The following is a 13,889-nucleotide window of genomic DNA, read 5'->3' as shown; positions in this document are numbered from 1 at the left end:
TGTGTGGAATCCAATGTACCTAAGTTACGGTCAGAGCGAAAAAAGATACACCCTGCACTGCCTCTCTAGTTTTTCACTCTAACGTTCCTCATCCACGAATCTTTCATCCTCGCTCAAATTAATGGGGTAATTGTCGCTTTCTCGGTCCGAATCTCTCTCGCTCCATTGTAAACAATGGAGAATTGTGAGGAATACTAGCTCCTGTGACGTCACGCTACTTCCGGTACAGGCAAGGCTTTTTCTTATCAGCGACCAAAAGTTGCGAACTTTATCGTCGTTGTTCTATACTAAATCCTTTCAGCAAAAATATGGCAATATCGCGAAATGATCAAGATTGACACATAGAATGGATCTGCTATCCCCGTTTAAATAAAACATTTTTATTTCAGTAGGCCTTTAAGCTGCGAAGAAGAAAACCGGATATGACGTGGTGTGCAACCCAGCTATTGAATTGATTCTGTTCAGGTCTTGTTGTCTTCTATTGGGCTTTATTTTGATTGTTATGAGTTCTGGCTGATGACTGACAGACAAGCGGAAGCCGCTTGGCAGAGCGCAGGATGCCGCTTATGCTTTTCCATGTCCACTCGCAGGCGTAGCGGCCTTCCAGCTCTGAAGCAAAGAAAGGTCACTTGGGAGGTCATGATGTGTCCTTCTCTGCATGCACATTTCAACAACAAGAGAAAGAAATGTGTTCATTGTGCGGCAGACTGATCCAACTGAGAGCGTCTGCACATGTGAGATAATGAAAATCCATAAGCCGCAATTCAAAGGACTCTTGTGGATTCAAACTACTGCCAATGATCTTGAATATATTTTCACTTACTTCATCCGTCTTATCGCCAGCTTGCCTCCAGACTGCTTTGTTTATATTCCCTGAATCTATTTTTGGCTATTCTTAGTCCTTTTTCTGAAACACTTGTCTTGTTACGTGTCTATTTCGGTCCTTTGGAATACGTTGCTATTTTGGGAAGCATGATTATGCACTTTTTAATAGACATCCAGATGAGCAGAGAGATACGATTGGGGTGTCAGCGTCCAGCTAAGCCGGCTTAAAGACTGGAAACAGCGAACTGGAGAGCCAAGGAAGAAAATCCGCCCCAAAGCTCTTTATTTAACACGTTTAGTCGACTTTGTTTAATCTGTATGAAAATTAAGGCAAACATTATCTTTTCAATGTAAAGATGATTTGCAAGTTCGGGCCAATTTCTTCAATCAATCAAAGTTTATTTATATAGCCCTAAATCACAAGTGTCTCAAAGGGCTGCAAAACCCACAACGGCATCCTCCCAGGTCTCGACTTTGAACAGCTAGCGCTTCATCTGTGGTCACCTAATCTGTGCCCCCCCCCCCTCGTGGAGAGCGGGGGTAACATTTGTTCAATAAAACCACAATTTGATGCTTTGACATTCACATTTGTGCAAATATTTATTCTAAAGTCAAAACTTGAACATCAGTCGTCATTTGGTTTCTTGTTTTACACATCCTGAGCAAACTACACCATATTGCCAAAAGTATTGGCCGACCCATCCAAATGATCAGAAACAGGTGTCCTAATCACTTGGCCCGGCCACTGGTGTATAAAATGAAGCACTTAGGCATGGAGACTGTTTCTACAAACATTTGTGAAAGAATGGACCGCTCTCAGGAGCTCTGTGCAACAAATCCATTTGTGATATTTCCTCGCTCCTAAATATTCCAAAAGTCAACTGTCGGCATTATTATAAGAAAATGGAAGAGTTTAGGAACAACAGCAACTCAGCCACAAAGTGGTAGGCCACGTAAACTGACAGAGAGGGGTCCGCGGATAAGCACAGTGCAAAGGGGTCGCCGACTTTCTGCACAGTCAGTTACTACAGAGCTCCAAACTTCACCTGACCTTCCAATTAGCCCACGTACAGTACGCAGAGAGCTTCATGGAATGGGTTTCCATGGCCGAGCAGCTGCATCTAAGCCATACATCACCAAGTCCAATGCAAAGCGTCGGATTCAGTGGTGTAAAGCACGTCGCCACTGGACTCTAGAGCAGTGGAGACGCGTTCTCTGGAGTGATGAATCACGCTTTTCCATCTGGCAAGCTGATGGACGAGTCTGGGTTTGGAGGTTGCCAGGAGAACGCTACATTTCGGACTGCATTGTGCCGAGTGTGAAATTGGGTGGAGGAGGAATTATGGTGTGAGGTTGTTTTTCAGGAGTTGGGCTTGGCCCCTTAGTTCCAGTGAAAGGAACTTTGAATGCTCCAGGATGCCAAAACATTTTGGACAATTCCATGCTCTCAACCTTGTGGGAACAGTTTGGAGCGGGCCCCTTCCTCTTCCAACATGACTGTGCACCAGTGCACAAAGCAAGGTCCATAAAGACATGGATAACAGAGTCTGGTGTGGATGAACTTGACTGGCCTGCACAGAGTCCTGACCTGAACCCGATAGAACACCTTTGGGGTGAATTAGAACATAGCCCAAGATCTAGGCCTTCTCGACCAATTTCAGTGTGTGACCTCATCAATGCGCTTCTGGAAGAATGGTCTAAAATTCCTATAAACACACTCCGCAACCTTGTGGACAGCCTTCCCCGAAGAGTTGAAGCTGTAATAGCTGCAAAAGGTGGACCGACATCATATTGAACCCTATGGGTTAGGAATGGGATGGCACTCAAGTTCATATGTGTCAGGCTTGTCACTGACAGTTTGGTTATGTTTTGGTTTTTCCTCTGTGTGTTTTATTTCCTTACTTTTGTTCAGTTTCCTGCTTGTCTCCCAGAGCGCTGTTTCCCCTCAGCTGCGGCTGATTGGCACCTGGCCACACCTGGTGTCAATCAGCCGGCTCCTATTTATACTTGCCTCGCCCTCCAGTCAGTGCTGGAGTATTGTAAGCTGTTACCTGTATGCTGTGGACTGTTTGCTGGTTGCTGTCTCCAGTTTTCTTGTTTCCTGTTCGCTGGTTCCTGTTCGCTGTTTCCAGTTGTCCTGGTATCCTGTTTCCTGTCTCCTGGTTCCTGGTTTGTGTTTTTCCTGCATTTTTTTTGGACATTAAAAATCATGTCTTCCTGTATCAAGCCCGCCATCTCTGCATCTTGGGGTTCGCCACCCCCACTTCCTGACAATATGTGAGTCAAGGCAGGTGGCCAAATACTTTTGGCAATATAGCGTATTTGTTGGACACAAAACATTATGGAAATTAGCGAATAAGAAAAATAGCGGCACTGTTTTATAAGCTGCAGGGGGTAAAGCGTAGGAAAAAAGTAGCGGCATATCGTCCAAAAAAATATGATGCACTGTTTATATTATTATATTTTGGTGAAAATTATACTGAAAATATTTTTTTAAACAATATTAAAGATACAAAGTATACTGGCTAAATACAAACAAGAAGATGTTAGAGACAATTGGATAAAAATTGCTGTTTGTGTGTTTGATATATGCCAACAAAGAGATAAAGAAACAAACTGTCTGTAAATAAGCAACAGAACAAAGCAACCAACAGTAATCCAAATAATGACCTCGCACCTTCACTCTTTCGTGCTTGGAGGAGGTCAAACAAAATGAATGTGTGCTCTTTGGACGACAGCCAACGGCTCCTGTTACCTATTGTGTGACAATGTTGTACTTGTCACCATCTTGCAAGTCAGCTGAGCTACAAACTGAAAGGTAAAACCATATGGTTGACACCTCCTCACAAGTCACCGCGCACGTGGCACAGCAGCTCCCGGAAAGCTTTTTTTACGCTCTTCATGTGACTTGAACGTCACATGAGAAACATGACGCCCGGCTCTTGACGGGCACTTGACCTCAGACCCCACAGTCCTGCCAGTCTGAGTTTAAGGCTTAAAGGGCCCCACTAACGCTGACAAACATTGGCACTTATTTCATAGTCACGGACCTAGAAATGATGTCTACAGGTAAAATTCCCCCAAAACAGACACAGTAATGATGTTTCTAATGAGTTTCAGCACATTTTGGAACACCCATTTGGAGCTCCAAAATGTGGGTCTGCCTCAGCCTGCTTACGTCACCTAGAGAAGACTGGAGGCATTTTCTTATTGCAAAGTATCATCTGAATCATTAATTGTATGTTTCTCATAATGACTGTAAACGATAGGCAAACATTCTAGTGCAGTTCCCCTGGCAGAGATTAGAAAATACTATGGTTCGTGGCGAAGTTGGCAGAGTGGCCGTGTCAACAATCGGAGGGTTGCTGGTTACTGGGGTTCAATCCCCACCTTCTACCATCCTAGTCACGTCCGTTGTGTCCTTGGGCAAGACACTTCACCCTTGCTCCTGATGGGTGCTGGTAGCGCCTTGCATAGCAGCTCCCTCCATCAGTGTGTGAATGTGTGTGTGAATGGGTGGATGTGGAAATACTGTCAAAGTGCTTTGAGTACCTTGAAGGTAGAAAAGCGCTATACAAGTATAACCCATTTATCATTTAATTTATTTCTACAATATTTATAATTAGTTTTCTTCCATACTGTTAACCATACCAGTTTTAAAGTAATCATGGAACAGGGCGACAAAATCATGCAGTTAAGTGATCAAAGTAAGAGTTTTACACGTTTTTGTCTTTGCAACTTACTGCGAGGTTTGTTCTCCCGGGATGAAAACGGACTATTCCGGACAAGGCTTGAAGGTAGGAACATATTTATTAATCTTCTCAAAACTCAGAGTACTACAAAAAACGGAAAACAAGGCGAAGGCACAACGCGCTGATCACACTTGGAGCTAAACTAACACTAGCATAAACTATGACAAGGAAAACTTACTAGCTCTGGCATGAACAAACAAAAACTTACGTATACAAGGCATGAAGCAAACACTTGGCATAAACTTGGAATCAGACATGAACCGAACAATGACGCCAGACCAACTGATAGTGTCTCTTGATTAGAGCCGGGTGAGCGTCCCGAACACCAGCAGCAGGTGAAAATCATACGCAACCACGGCAACCAAAACAAACAAAAGTGCACAAAAAACAGGAACTATGGAATTAAACTAACAGAACATAACGAAAACATGATCCGGACCACAGATCATAAAATTTTATGCGAGTTATTAAGATGACGTCACACCAAAGACTTGTTCACACTGCAGGTCAATTCTGGTTGTTTTTTTCGCCGATATGCGACCTGTAACGGATTTTTTTCATGTCAGCGTGAACAGTGCAATTCCAAATTTTTTTAATTCGACCCAGGCCTCTTTCGTATGTGGAAATAAATCGGATATATATGTGATGCGTCCTCAATGACGATCATCATCAAAAAGTGATAAGCGTCATAATTATTCGCCAAAATAGACAGTTACAAAATATATAGTTGACAACAGAGCAGAAAACAGGTAGTTGTGAATCTACCAGTGACGTGCGGCGAGGTTCATGGCTGGTGAGGCACTGACTTCATCACAGTCAGATTTACAAACATATGAACCCTAAAGAGTATCTTATTCACCATTTGATTGGCAGCAGTTAACGGGTTATGTTTAAAAGCTCATACCAGCATTCTATCATACTATCGTTGGGAAATAAAGTTAAAGTTAACTTTAACTTTATTTTAACAAAAAAGGGAAAAATACAGGCTTAACAGATATGAACTCAATCCCTTCAAGGAACTCAACATAAAACGAATTCATAAAAATAATTTTAAAACAGCCAAGTTGGAGTTCAGATGCCTTGGAGCACTTCTGTCTTCATGCAGTGGAATTTGCCTGCTAGGGTGGCAGCAAGCAGAGTGAGAAGTTGTTCGGAGGCATCAACTCATTAGTGAGCATTTATCATGCATAATCACGTCTTGACAAAAGAAAAGCCTATTTTAATGGATGATCTTGTAGGCCTGTAGCTATGTCTAATAGCCATGAAGCTACTGTATTACTGCAGCGCCCTCTTGTGGCATGTTTGTGCAACAAATGTGTTATTGGGGGGTATTAAACTCAAGGCTTACAAGCAATGAGACCTGAAGTTGTGAATAAATTCATTAAAAACATGGATTCCCAATTCAGTTATCAAAATTAATTCACACAACAGCACACCTTTTAAATCTAAAATCTAAGTATTTCTGTTTAATTTCCTCTTCCTTCCCCACTTTGTTTTTGTTTTTTAGAATTTGAGTGTTTTAAAAGCATAGAAAGTGTGTGTGTGTGTGTGTGTGTGTGTGTGTGTGTGTGTGTGTGTGTGTGTGTGTGTGTGTGTGTGTGTGTGTGTGTGTGTGTGTGTGTGTGTGTGTGTGTGTGTGTGTGTGTGTGTGTGTGTGTGTGTGTGTGTGTGTGTGTTTCTACCCTTTTTGAGACATCAACAAGGAAAAGTACCTTCCATATGAGGACATAAATCATGGTCCCAATACAGAAAACCATTGCATCTAATAAAGAATGTCTCCTTTGCACCCCTGGTGGTGAAATATATCCAAATGAGGGTGGTCCCAAAAAGGAGGGAGTTTTCAAATTGTCTGTGTGTCAGTTTTAAAAGTGCTCCCCCTCTATATGAAATAACTAGTGTGTGTAAAAATTTGAAGTGCTCCCCCTCTGGCCAACATATGTAATAACAAGTGTGTGTAAGAAATTGAAATGCGCCCCCTTTGGTCAAAATGTATTAAAAATAACAAATAAGTATTTTTATAGAGACGTACTATAATAACTTGAAGTAAATAATGAAGATTAAAAACAAATTACAAACAAAAAATTAAAAAAAAATTTTTTTTTTACTAAAAGCAGTCTTTTTCTCACAAAGTGTGGACTTTTTTCTTATGAAATTGGGAACAATTTCTCATATTCTTTCTGTTTCTGTAATCTTGCGATATTTTTTCGTAAAATGATTACTTTTTTTTTTTTTATGTCAAATTATTACTTTTTAATGCAAAATGGTGACATTTGTCTTTTAAAATTTAGACTTGTATCCCAATGTTGCCAATTTTTTTATAGTGACATTTTTGGAATAAAATTGCTCCCCCTCTGGCCAACACATGTAATAACAAGTGTGTGTAAGAAATTGAAATGTGCCCCCTCTGGTCAAAATGTATTAAAAATAATAAATAAAAGTATCTATATATAGACATACCATAATTTGAAGTAAATAATGAAGATTAAAAACCAATTACAAACAAAAAAATATTTTTTTTTTTTTTTTTTTTTACTAAAAGCAGTCTTTTTCTCACAAAGTGTGGACTTTTTTCTTATGAAACTGGGAACAATTTCTCATATTCTTTCTGTTTCTGTAATCTTGCGATATTTTCTCATAAATAAATAAATGATAAATGGGTTATACTTGTATAGTGCTTTTCTACCTTCAAGGTACTCAAAGCGCTTTGACAGTATTTCCACATTTACCCATTCACACACACATTCACACACTGACGGCGGGAGCTGCCATGCAAGGCGCTAACCAGCAGCCATCAGAGGCAAAGGGTGAAGTGTCTTGCCCAAGGACACAACGGACGTGACTAGGAAGGTAGAAGGTGGGGAATTGAACCCCAGTAACCAGCAACACGCCGATTGCTGGCACAGCCACTCTACCAACTTCGCCACGCCGTCATAAAATTATTACTTTTTTTTTATGTCAAATTATTACTTTTTAATGCAAAATGGTGACATTTGTCATTTAAAATTCAGACTTTTATCCCAATGTTGCCAATTGTTTTTGTTGTCTTTGTAAAATAGTGAAATTTTTTTAGTAAAATTAGGACTTTTGTCGTAATTGACATCCGATTATTATTATAATATTGCTAAAATGTTAGTTTTCTCATAAAATTGTGACTTGTGTCTAGTAAAAGTACGACTCTTTTCATAAAATTGCCAACATTCTAAGCTTTTCTTGTAAAATTGCGACTGTTGTTGAGTAAAATTCCAACTTTTATCGTAACATTGCACCAATGCTCAGTTTTTCTTGTAAAATTTTGACTTGCGTTGAGTAAAATTCCGACTTTTTTTATAATACTGCCAAAATTCTAAGTTTTTCTTGCGAAATTGTGACCTTATTCTTGTGAAATTCCAAAACATTTTTCACAACAAGCTTTTGTTATATTTGCATAGTATGCACATATTATATATTATATACAAATCTTTATACATCTAGGAAGGGCGGTCCTAAAGAGGTAGGCATTATTCGGAGGTCTCGAGAAGGTAACAAATACAAGAGTGTGTGTGTGAAAGCTGTGTGGAGGGCTTATGAAAAAGTTAAAGGCATATAATATTCATATAAAAATCATTAAAAAATAGTGGCACTACTTCACGGAATATCACTTCCCAAGAGGGAAGGGTTCTGTAATAATCGAGGAGTCTCTGCATGTTTGCTCAAGAATCCCTAGTGTTGGCGCTCAACCGCATTCAAGGCTTTCTCGGATAGTTCCCTAATGATGCGGAGTGCGTTGGGATGTGCTGCCAGAGCCTTCAGAAGTTCCGTCACGCCTTCCCCGCTCTGGCATCAAGTTGTAATGTGATGCTGAGGAGGATAGAGCGAGAAATTGGGATGAAACTTCTGAAAATGTTTCTTATATGAATCAGTAAAAACACTGTTTATCTGTGAAGAAGACACATATTGTTTGGAGTGCGGACAACATGAATGACCCACACAGCCCACAGATGCACTCCTGTGGGCTGATATGTCTATAGCAGGTGGCAAAATGGACGGAAGTACCTTGCAACGAGACAGCAGACGCAGATCCATCATTGACTCTGTCTATTATTGTCGTTGGATAGTATCTAAGATCCAAATAACACGCGCTAAATACACTACTTTATACAAACCCCGTTTCCATATGAGTTGGGAAATTGTGTTAGATGTAAATATAAACGGAATATAATGATTTGCAAATCATTTTCAACCCATATTCAGTTGAATATGCTACAAAGACAACATATTTGATGTTCAAACTGATAAACTTTTTTTTTTTTTGCAAATAATCATTAACTTTAGAATTTGATGCCAGCAACACGTGACAAAGAAGTTGGGAAAGGTGGCAATGAATACTGATAAAGTTGAGGAATGCTCATCAAACACTTATTTGGAACATCCCACAGGTGAACAGGCAAATTGGGAACAGGTGGGTGCCATGATTGGGTATAAAAGTAGATTCCATGAAATGCTCAGTCATTCACAAACAAGGATGGGGCGAGGGTCACCACTTTGTCAACAAATGCGTGAGCAAATTGTTGAACAGTTTAAGAAAAACCTTTCTCAACCAGCTATTGAAAGGAATTTAGGGATTTCCCCATCTACGGTCCGTAATATCATCAAAGGGTTCAGAGAATCTGGAGAAATCACTGCACGTAAGCAGCTAAGCCCGTGACCTTCGATCCCTCAGGCTGTACTGCATCAACAAGCGACATCAGTGTGTAAAGGATATCCCCACATGGGCTCAGGAACACTTCAGAAACCCACTGTCAGTAACTACAGTTGGTTGCTACATCTGTAAGTGCAAGTTAAAACTCTCCTATGCAAGGCGAAAACCGTTAATCAACAACACCCAGAAATGCAGTCGGCTTCGCTGGGCCTGAGCTCATCTAAGATGGACTGATACAAAGTAGAAAAGTGTTCTGTGGTCTGACGAGTCCACACTTCAAATTGTTTTTGGAAACTGTGGACGTCGTGTCCTCCGGACCAAAGAGGAAAAGAACCATCCGGATTGTTATAGGCGCAAAGTTGAAAAGCCAGCATCTGTGATGGTATGGGGGTGTATTAGTGCCCAAGACATGGGTAACTTACACTATCTGTGAAGGCGCCATTAATGCTGAAAGGTACATACAGGTTTTGGAGCAAATATGTTGCCATCCAAGCAACGTTACCATGGACGCCCCTGCTTATTTCAGCAAGACAATGCCAAGCCACGTGTTACATCAACGTGGCTTCATAGTAAAAGAGTGCGGGTACTAGACTGGCCTGCCTGTAGTCCAGACCTGTCTCCCATTGGAAATGTGTGGTGCATTATGAAGCCTAAAATACCACAACGGAGACCCCCGGACTGTTGAACAACTTAAGCTGTACATCAAGCAAGAATGGAAAAGAATTCCACCTGAGAAGCTTAAAAAATGTGTCTCCTCAGTTCCCAAACGTTTACCGAGTGTTGTTAAAAGGAAATGCCATGTAACACAGTGGTGAACATGCCCTTTCCCAACTACTTTGGTACGTGTTGCAGCCATGAAATTCTAAGTTAATTATTATTTGCAAAAAAAAAATAAAGTTTATGAGTTTGAACATCAAATATCTTGTCTTTGTAGTGCATTCAATTGAATATGGGTTGAAAAGGATTTGCAAATCATTGTATTCCATTTATAGTTACATCTAACACAATTTCCCAACTCATATGGAAACGGGGTTTGTATTAAGTCAATTGATTAAAAGAAAGCATTTATTTGTAGTTTGTTGCTTGGATAATTATTTAATGAGTAGATGAAGAGAACATTGTGTGGGGGGTGGGCGAAGTGCCTGTAAAGATGATATTGTAAATAAATATGTGCAATTCAACTACTGCTCATTATAATTGCAACTTGCCAGAAGTATCTTCTGATCTAAATACATTTACAGTGACAGTGTTTCACTGTTAATAAGCAAACATGTACGTGCTTTCTGCTTTTGTTTCATAGTGCAATGTTGGTTCCTGTCAAATTTGGTGAAGACAAAAATATACACTATATTGCCAAAAGTATTTGGCCACCCATCCAAATGATCAGAACCAGGTGTCCTAATCACTTGGCCCAGGCCACAGGTGTATAAAATCAAGCACTTAGGCATGGAGACTGTTTCTACAAACATTTGTGAAAGAATGGGCCGCTCTCAGTGATTTCCAGCGTGGGTGCCATCTGTGCAACAAATCCAGTCGTGAAATGTCCTCAGTCCTAAATATTCCAAAGTCAACGGTCTGCTTTATTATAAGAAAAATGAAGAGTTTGGGAACAACAGCAACTCAGCCACCAAGTGGTAGGCCACGTCAACTGACAGAGAGGGGTCAGCGGATTCTGAAGCTCAAAGTTGCTACAGAGCTCCAAACTTCATGTGACCTTCCAATTAGCCCACGTACAGTACGCAGAAAGCTCCATGGATTGGGTTTCCATGGCCGAGCAGCTGCATCTCAGCCATACTTCACCAAGTCCGGATGCAGTGGAGTAAAGCAGGTCCATAAAGACATGGATGACAAGAGTTTGGTGTGGATGAGCTTGACTGGCCTGCACAGAGTCCTGACCTGAACCCGATAAAACACCTTTGGGATGAATAAATTCCAATAAACACTCTCCGCAACCTTGTGGACAGCCTTCCCAGAAGAGTTGAAGCTGTAATAGCTGCAAAAGGTGGACCGACATCATATTGAACCCTATGGGATGGGAATAGGATGGCACTTTAAGTTCATATGTGAGTCAAGGCAGGTGGCCAAATACTTTTGGCAATATAGTGTATGTCAAATGTTTTAAAATTTAAGAAGTCTGTAAGGATTTTAGCACATTTCTTCACAGGGGTGAGTTACATGACTTTAGTAGTTGAGTGCAGTTTAACCTTGAAATAGTCATTCATGTGTTTACTAAAAGTGGGCTTTATTTTGTTCAACCATGGCAGTTAAAGCACACATATACAGTATTGGCGACACTTTCCCTTGCTCACATTATTTTGTTAACCACCTGCTACATATTACCATATTATCTCATCATAGGCTGCTGCCCCCGCGACCCGACCTCAGATAAACGGAAGAAGATGGATGGATGGATGGACTTCCTTCTGCCTTTATCTCTGCCCAGTGTGCATGTCAAAGGTCAAACAAGCCCACCAAATAGCTGTCGAAGGATTTGCAGATAACACGATGCCATTGTAGGTGGTTTAGACAGGCTGAATTGAATCGAGGCATTCGCTACTCCAAATGTGTGTTTTTTTTAATACAGAAGACATTCAAAATCATAATTCATAATCTCAACAATTTTCAGCATACAAAAGCTAAATCTTCCACTTGAGACTCGGCTTTACTTGACCGACAAGTGGATGCTGATGTGTTTGAGGACCTGTTAAAAAGGGGCAACCTTACTATAAATGGGTCTGCAGAAAGGTCAACAGGTGAGCTGAGGCCATGATAGACACTGATTGCTGTTGAAATAATCCTAACATGTTATTGATTTATCTTTCAGTTGAACTTGGTCTAGTACCAGAGTCGAGATATTCAAACCAGACACAGCTTCATCATCTTTGGTCTCTGATTTGCGTACCACAGAAAGGTGCAACAAAGTGACACTGCACAGATAACTCCCAAAAAGGTATGCCTTTAAAATTGTAGAGACTTATCTGTGAAAAAGTTTCCTCATTGCATCGTTTAAAATATATTGTTTCTGTAACATTTGATCATTCAAATTTGGAATTACTATTGATGTAATATTTTCACTTGGCTTAACACATGCCGCCCAGACTTAAAAATGTTATAAGATTTTGTTAGTTCAAACTTCATGGTGTTAAATAGCTCTGCTTACTAGGCTGATTTTGATTAAATGTAGCTTAGCCTAGCTTCTACTATGCATGTACTTTTTTTTTAAATAAAAAAATTGTCGCTGTTTTATATCTTATAAACATGATCTCGAATAAATGTATCAAAATTGCTGAAATATTCTATTTTGGACAAATTCAGTGTACATCTGTTCCCCTGTCTGAAAGACTTCACTGCGGACCTTTATTACAGCAAAGAAGAAGGCACTACCGGGACACAACCCGATGAAGGATCGCTTCACACTGTTAGTTTGTGCTAACACTAGCGGTGAGTATACGTGAAGCCATTGCTCAAATCTCTCTATCTATCCATCTATATACATATACATATACATATACATATACATATACATATACATATACATATACATATACATATATATACATATACTGTACATATATAAATATATTTACACACACATTTTTAACTCCTAGAGTAGTGTCACCTATTTCAAGTGTTGAAAAAGTTAGTGTTAATTCAACTCTATTAGGTGTTTAAAAAAATCCACTGATAGTGTTGTTCTTTTCACACTGTACACCAGTGTTATAAAACAATTTAATTATTCTGGGTGTTTTTACCAGCACTAACATTAGTGTTGATCCCTAACACTTTCAAAAATGTTGGTTTAACACAATCTGGTGTGGACCTAATAGAACACAAAAAAAACTCTCCCTAGGTGTTGATTTAACACGGTCGAATTTGTTGTGTAGATTTTTGAGCGCCGTGTGTAATGTTCTATATTTTCAATGTAACATAAAAAATGTTGGTGTTGTTTACTTGAGTCATATTGCAGTCTACACATATATCTTATGTGTGACTGCCATCATATTGCAGTCCACGCGTATCTCTTATGTGTGACTGCCATCTACTGGTCACCAATGTTCCCTCTAATTGTTCATGTGTCTGAGCAAACACAAAACTCCCTGAGCATTCAGTGGAGCACATGTGAGCAACATCACACGTGGTAATACCAGCAGCACACCTGTCTCAAAACCAATCTTTTATAATAACACTCAAATGAGAGGAGTCATTTTCATGAGATTATTTTGGAATATTAGTGATTTGGCCCACTTGTAATGAAAATAAAAGAAATCTTGTTTTTCATAAGCTATGGATTAATATTGTACAATATGTCTGGGTGGGAGTCCTGCTTTGGAAATCATTTGTACCCCTTTCAGAGATCACATTTAGTTCCCCTTAAACATCCTCATGTTGCACAATGAAATGTAAGCATAGGATGAAGTGTGCATTCCTGTAACTTTCTCTTGTAACAGCATTCCATGATTAATATCAATAAGTTAACATTAATAATAAATGACAGTAGAATAAGCACACGTATGACTGAGGAGTCATAGTGTAACTTTGTGTGGTGTTTGAGTTGTCCGACTTTTTGTGTGGCCATAAACGTACCAGTGGTTTAGTGGTATGCGTGTTGGTGACAGATGACAAGTTGGTTTTGG

The 13,889-nt window shown here is 39.9% G+C and overlaps 1 pseudogene; it reads right to left on the bottom strand.

The window, feature by feature from the left end:
* Window positions 1–478: 478 nt before the first annotated feature.
* Window positions 479–13,889, bottom strand: part of LOC133664291 (protein zyg-11 homolog) — a 31,102-nt pseudogene continuing 17,691 nt past the window's right edge.

This window comes from Entelurus aequoreus, linkage group LG14 (assembly GCF_033978785.1).
Source record: "Entelurus aequoreus isolate RoL-2023_Sb linkage group LG14, RoL_Eaeq_v1.1, whole genome shotgun sequence".
NCBI classification, from domain to species: domain Eukaryota; kingdom Metazoa; phylum Chordata; class Actinopteri; order Syngnathiformes; family Syngnathidae; genus Entelurus; species Entelurus aequoreus.
This window is presented reverse-complemented; position numbering and strand designations above follow the sequence as displayed.